We start from the raw sequence: 6,798 nt of genomic DNA on the forward strand, positions 1-6,798 counted from the left end.
TCATGCTTGTGGTTGGAGATGTAAGTTCTCTCTTAGCTTTCTGTTCCAGCCATGTGCCTGCTGTTCTACCACACGTACCACCAGGATAGGCATGTCTTCCTCTATAAGATGCTTTGACAATGATGGGTTTTGTTTTCTTTTGTTTTGTTGAGACAGTGTCTCACTATGTAGCTCTGGCTGTCCTGGAACTCATTATGTGGGCCTTGAATTCATAGAGATCCATCTGCCTCCTGCCTCCTCTCCCTCCTCTGCCTCCGCCTCCGCTGCCTCCTCCGCCTCCTTCGCCTCCTCCTTCTCCTCACCTCCTCCGCCTCCTGCCTCCTGCAAGTGCTGGGATTAAGGTGAACACCACAACCTGACTACTTTTTTTTCTTGACATACACTGCTTCCCTTTCCATCCCCCATTCTACCCACCCAGTTTAAACAAAATTTTGCTGTCGCATCAAAACCATCACTGATTTATATTTCTCTCTCTGGCCTTCCTTCCATTTTGTCGGCCAGGAATTATTCTCTGGGCTATCTCTAACTCATGATCTTATGAAACTTATACCCCAAAATGAGATCTTAAATTTCTGGAACATGTCTAGACTAGTAGCTGCCCTCACAGTTGCATCATTGTGTCTATGACTAGACACATGACTGGCTAAGCTCCTGGCAAGTAGGAAGAGAGTATTTATTGGACACACAGAGCCCTTCCCACTTATTCTCCAGTTCCTGGCCCAAATGCCACCCAGCCACAATCCCCAGCCTCCTGGAGGGAAGGACATTTCTAATATAAACTCTACTCTGAAACAGAAGATCCCCATACTGGAGAGACCTTTCTTCAAGTCTCAGGAAATCACAACCACCCAAAGATCACAAGAAACCATACCTGGATGCAATCAGCAGAGGCTTTATTTGGGAAGTTGGCCGGCCAAGGTCAAACCACGAGCAGAGTTTGACCTCGAGTGGCAGGCTAAGGGGTCTTTTAAAGAGAAAAACCGAAAACCAGGGGAGTGAGGAGGGGATGAGGAGTTGCCAAGGATACATAACATAAGAATAGGGAAACATTCCAGAGAAACCCACCCTGAATGGTTAATAGCCATGGAAATTACTCAGTACAATCATTTTTCTCAAAAATGTGATTTTACCATGTTATTGTGTCCCACCCTGTCATTTACCAACTATTTCAGATTACTATCTTCACTTCTTCCGGCTATAGCCCCACCTAGGTGACTTGCATCTTATCTGTGGTCAGGAATGTGTCTTCCTGCCTTGGGCCTCTCCCACCCATAGGTGGCCTACTGCCCGAGGCTTGAGGAATGTAATCCATCCAGCAAGTGTCCTAGGGTAGTGAAGGCCTGTAATCTTATTATCAGTTCCACCTTCTGGGACCTGCATTTTTCTGCCCAGGTCTAAGGGCAAGAAAAAGTCTACTAAGGGCAAAGAAAAAGTCTACTATATCTTATAAAATGGTCTTTATAATTTTTCACTCTATAAAACCTTTTACAACCCTTAGTGTATGCAGATGACGTACTGATGATGCAGACAGACAATGAAACACTGTCTCAAGCCAGAGTGGCGCCATCTGCATGCAGTTTTTCCAAACCAGACTTTTTACCTGTTCTTCCTATGCAGTTTCAAGCCATCTGTAGAGACTACGGAAGTAGCTATGGTTAGAATTGTTTAAAGCCTTCAGAAGCTTTCTGCAGGTACTTCTGATGGAGTCCTCCCACTCTAATAGAATCCAAAAGATGTGACCCTTCCCCTGTGAGTCCTGCCAGACTTGTTGGTGGGTGCTCAGGGTTGTTTGTTTGTTTTTTAAGACAAGGTTTCTCTGTATAGCCCTGGCTGTCCTGGAACTCACTCTGTAGACCAGGCTGGCCTGGAACTCAGAAATATTACCTCTGCCTCCCAAGTGCTGGGATTAAAGGTGTGCGCCACCACCACCCGGCATGGGTGCTCAGGGTTTTAATCTGCCTTCTTATTCTTCCTCTTCATCATCATCTTCATGATGGAGGTGTATAATCTTCTCTGGAGCTAGTAGGAAGGGGGTCAGGGATCTTGATCTCACTAATGGACCTTGTGAACTGGTGTCACAGATGGTCGGTGTCTTTGAAAACTACTGATGTGTGTGCTCCACTGTTGATTTCTGCAGCCTCAAGGCGTGGGCAGCTCTGACCAGTGAGCTGAATGTACAGCGGGTTGATGAACGATGCTGTCTGGAGATCAATGTCACACATCACTCGACTGGCACAAAGTGCCTTCTGGGAGCCGTTTTGAAACAGGCTTCCCATCATCCCACTGCACACACCCATGTTTATGAGTTACTTTCTTAACCTGTCTCTGGCTGGAACTAATGTCCCGGTACTCAATGTTACTGCTGTCAAGGTGCTTGTAGATTTCAGCCAAGAAAATATCCAAGCTCTGAAGTCTTCAGAAAGTGAACTCTTGTCAGGCCAGACATGGAGCTCTTGTGCAAGCTAAGGAACTGCCAGGAAACTCTCTCTACCCTTGTTGCTTCTTTGACTTAAAAATGTCTCCAAAACATGTGATCTTCAATATATAAAACCCAACAGGTCACAGACTATATCGGATAAATCTCCTGAGTGGTGATGCCAGGCAGTAGAGGGCCTGTGTAGGTACCAATTTTCAGTTTCCCAGTTTTCCATCTGATATAGTACTGTGCCTTCTCCAAAAAGAAAGGTTTCTGTGCATCCAAAATCAGACCAAAGTAAGACTGCTGTGGTTGATTGGAGCTCCCAGGCTTGGGGCCATGTGGGAACTCAAACAGGTAAGTCATGATTTTATCTGTATATTTATAGTCACTGTCAGTGACAAGAAACACTTTCCCTACTTCCTTCATCTGACTCAGAAGCAATGGCAAGTTCCCATTTTTGACAATTTACTTAAGGTTTTTCAACTGTCTTTTCTAAAGGGAGCCTTTGTAATGGATCCAGTGAACTGTGTTCTCATATCCTGGAACATGCTCTGGTGGGTTATGAAGAGGTCCCCATCTTTAAATCCTGTGTTACAACTGGTATATCTGGGACAATTAGTAAATTAGAAAAAAAAAAAAACTACTAGGCAGGTCCCTGGAAACAGGTAGGTCTCTGGAAAATTGAATAGTACGTTAAGAATGTAAACTGGTTCTGCGTCATCTCCTTGGATAAATTTATTTGGATATTGCTCTCTAGTTTCTGGTCCTCTTATGAAGTTAAATCCATGTGCACAAAGCGAGAGGTTTTCATAGGCATTAACTTTCAAAAGATTCCATAGAATGTGTCAAAGACAAGTTCTCTGGTAAAGAATATAGAATTGTATGCAAAGCTGAGCAGCTCCTAAGGAGAGCCAGTGGAAATGAATCTCTCTGCAGTAAGCTCAGAGCCAAAAACTCATACTCCAGAGACTTGTACACAGCAAAGGTATAATCTGTATCAAAGTCCAAACACTGCAGCTTCTCCATGGTAAACTCCGGCTCACAGACACCTGGCAGTAGGCTTTATCACCTCAGGCACATCACTGCATTCCATAAGTGGTCATACCAGGAGGATTCATTTCTTTGTATGAAGAATTCGGCTCCACCACACAGCAGCAGTCCTGGAACACAACTACTTTTATTTATTTATTTATTTATTTATTTATTTATTTATTTATTTATTTAGAGGATTCTTTACATAGCCCTGACTGTCCTGGAACTCACTATGTAGACCAGGCTGTCCAGGAATTCACAGAGATCTATTTGCCTGTCTCCCAAGTGCTGGGATCAAAGACATGCACCACCACCCCTGGCCTTATAAAAATTTTAAATAAGAGCCCTCCACTAGAATCATGTTAATTCAACATCTTGTGGCTCAGGACTCACTCCAACTGAGAAAGATCAGAAGGACTCCCTGTCGTCTTGTGGCAAAAGTGAAGGGCTATTCAGGCATTATTAATTGCTATCAAGGACTGCTCAATACTGCTAGAAATTCTGATACTGAGTTATGTTTTCCTTACTGCTTTCTGTGAATGACTGAAATTGTCAAGTGCTTGTTGTTTGATAGGCCCTTCCCTGGTTCCTGGCAGTCCCGTGCAGGGACCTGTCAGTCAGGGAGTGCCGTTACTATCAAATGGCTGGAATGCCCTCATGGCAGCAGACCTGTTTCGATTATTTCACAAGTACTCTGTGAACACCCCAGCAGCCTCAGAAGTCATGTTCCAGCCATGACTAACCACTCCAGACAGCCTGGCAGCCTTGGGAAAGTAGAACAGTTCATAAGTCAAGCTTCAGTTGAACTTTAAATGACCCCACTCCTCCTGCAACTATTCTTACTCAAGCCAGAGGGGAGCACCTCCCCGTAGGCCAGTAGAAGTCTGTGGTTGGTGTGAGCACAATCTTTCGTTTGCATGAATTGTGATGGGTGCAGACACAGCCCCCTTTTTGCATAAAGGGCTGTGCTATGATTAATATAAATGTCTGTTACACCTGTTTCTGTCCATGTAATTAAACTGGTCACTTTCAGAAGTATTTTATAATACTTTTCCTAAATTTCTGAGAACTTCCTATGTGCAGACAATGGGTTTTAATGTACTCACACCCCACGAATTTCCTAATCCCTCCCAGATCCAGCCCCCTCCCAACTGTGTGCTATCTCTCTTTCCAGTTTGTGCTGCCTGTATACTCATGGATGTGGGGCATTCTCTGGAGCATAGCTGACCTACCAGGGGCCACACCCTTAAAGGAAAACAAACTCTCCTTCCAGAAGCCACCAACTCTCAGGAGTGCCTCAGCTGGGGGTGAAGGCTTGTGAGCCCCTCCACCCACCATGATGAATATTGGCTGGCTTGGTCTTGTGCAAGTCTTGTATAGGCACCCACATCAGCTGTGACCCATGAGTGCAGAGATCCTGTTCCATCCAGAAGACAGTGCTTTTGTCACATCTTCCATGACCTCTGAATGGCTCTTATAGTCTTCCTGCTCTCTTTTCCTTGATGATCCATGAGCCTCAGGGGAGTCAAGTGTGATACAGATATCCCCTTGTCAGCTGGGAGTCAGCTGGGAGATACTTTCTTGTACTATCCCCTGGTATAGCAATATCAGGCTCTATAACTGGCTGTCTTTTCCCAGTTTTGCCTTGATTTTTATTGTAAGTATAGCAGGATGACTTGGTAACAGAAAAGAGGAGACAGAAAAGTGTCAGCAGTGGACATAGTAGCAGCAAAAGCTGGGAGGCGATGGTGGGACCTCTCTCAGAAGTGGCACTGTGGCAAACAGACTTCTTTGTGACAGAGAATAGCTAGAGTCAGAGACAATGGAAGCAGACACAGCAGAGCCGACGGAGGATGGTGGATATATAGATCTTACACAGACACAAGAGACGGGGATTTCGGGATAGGGCATTTCTGGGCAGCTGCCAAGCTCTAAGGGCTGAGATCTCAGCACCAAAGGTCCAAAACGAGCCTTAACAGTAAGGTTAATGGAAGCCTGATGTTTAGGAACTGGCACCAGCTATTGTTAGGAGATGGAGACCCAGTACCCATACTTTCAAGCTGTATGCTCTGGCTGGCACTGATTGCTGCTGAAGCAAGGCAAAGCATCACATTAGTTGCCAAACACCAGGTCACTGGCAATCAAAGCCAAGAACAGTAAGCCTGAGATGCCTGAGTGATGCTTCTGGTCTGGAGAGCCTCTAGTTCTCAAGCCTTGGGGTTATATGCCTCTGAGTCTGTCACAAAATGCCAATACTAAGAGATTTACTCTTCATCCACTGATGAGTTTCTCTCAGAGTAGTAGCAGTTGTTAACACAGGTAGGAACTGGACCACTTTAACACAGAATCAGATCTAATAGGCACCTGGGTTTCCTTCTTAGCAATCAGCCCGAGTTGCTCAGCTAGATCCCAACTAGACACAAGGACTTCAATACAAGCCTGGATGAGCCTGGACCATCAGGACAACTAATCATGCTGACTCCATCATGGTATAACTAAATCCATCATCAGTGTTGACTGCCAACAAATTTTAATCAAAAGAGGAAATTTAAACTTTAAGATAAGCCTAGGCCAGTAAGATGGCTTGGTGGGTAAGGGTGCTTGCTGTCAAGAACCATGACCTAGATCTGCTATCCAGAACACACATGGTGAAAGAAAAGAATTTACTGCTCTCACAGTTTGTCTTCTGACCTCTGTGTGTACCCTGGCACACATGCACTGCTCCACACACTAAATGGATGGGTGGGTGAATGGATGGATGGATGGATGGATGGATGGATGGATGGATGGATGGATGGGTGGATGGATGGATGGATGGATGGATGGATGGATGGATGGATGGATGGATGGGTGGGTGGATGAATGGATGAATGGATGGATGGATGGATGGATGGGTGGATGGGTGGGTGGATGGATGGGTGGATGAATGGATGGATGAATGGATAGGTGATGTGTGGATGGATGGATGGGTGGGTGGATAGATGGATGATATTGTAAAATAGTTTAAGGTCCTGGAAAGATGATGCTCAGTGGTGGAAAAGTTCCTGGCTGGCTCTGGAAAGAACCCATGTTAGACTCCCAGAACCCAAATAGCAGCTCAAAGATGGCCTCTGTGGTACCAGCATGCACATGGTACACATATGTACATGCAGGTAAAACCAGTCATTCTCAAAAATAAAAACAAAATATAGAAAACTAAAACAGGACTTCAAAATTTCAAAGCCGGAGGTGGTAGCACACTCTTTTAATCCCAGTACAGAGGCAGAGGCAGGCAAATCTCTTGAGTTTGAGGATAGTCCTGGTCTACAGAGTGAGTTCTAGGGCAGCCGAGGGCTACACAGAAGAAA

General features: G+C 45.1%; 1 pseudogene; it reads right to left on the reverse strand.

Moving 5' to 3' along the window:
* Positions 1 to 1,963: 1,963 nt before the first annotated feature.
* LOC117702309 (cytosolic purine 5'-nucleotidase pseudogene) lies at positions 1,964 to 3,445 on the reverse strand (annotated as a pseudogene).
* Positions 3,446 to 6,798: the final 3,353 nt, after the last annotated feature.

The sequence above is a fragment of the Arvicanthis niloticus genome, unplaced genomic scaffold (genome assembly GCF_011762505.2).
Source record: "Arvicanthis niloticus isolate mArvNil1 unplaced genomic scaffold, mArvNil1.pat.X pat_scaffold_680_arrow_ctg1, whole genome shotgun sequence".
Lineage (NCBI taxonomy): Eukaryota > Metazoa > Chordata > Mammalia > Rodentia > Muridae > Arvicanthis > Arvicanthis niloticus.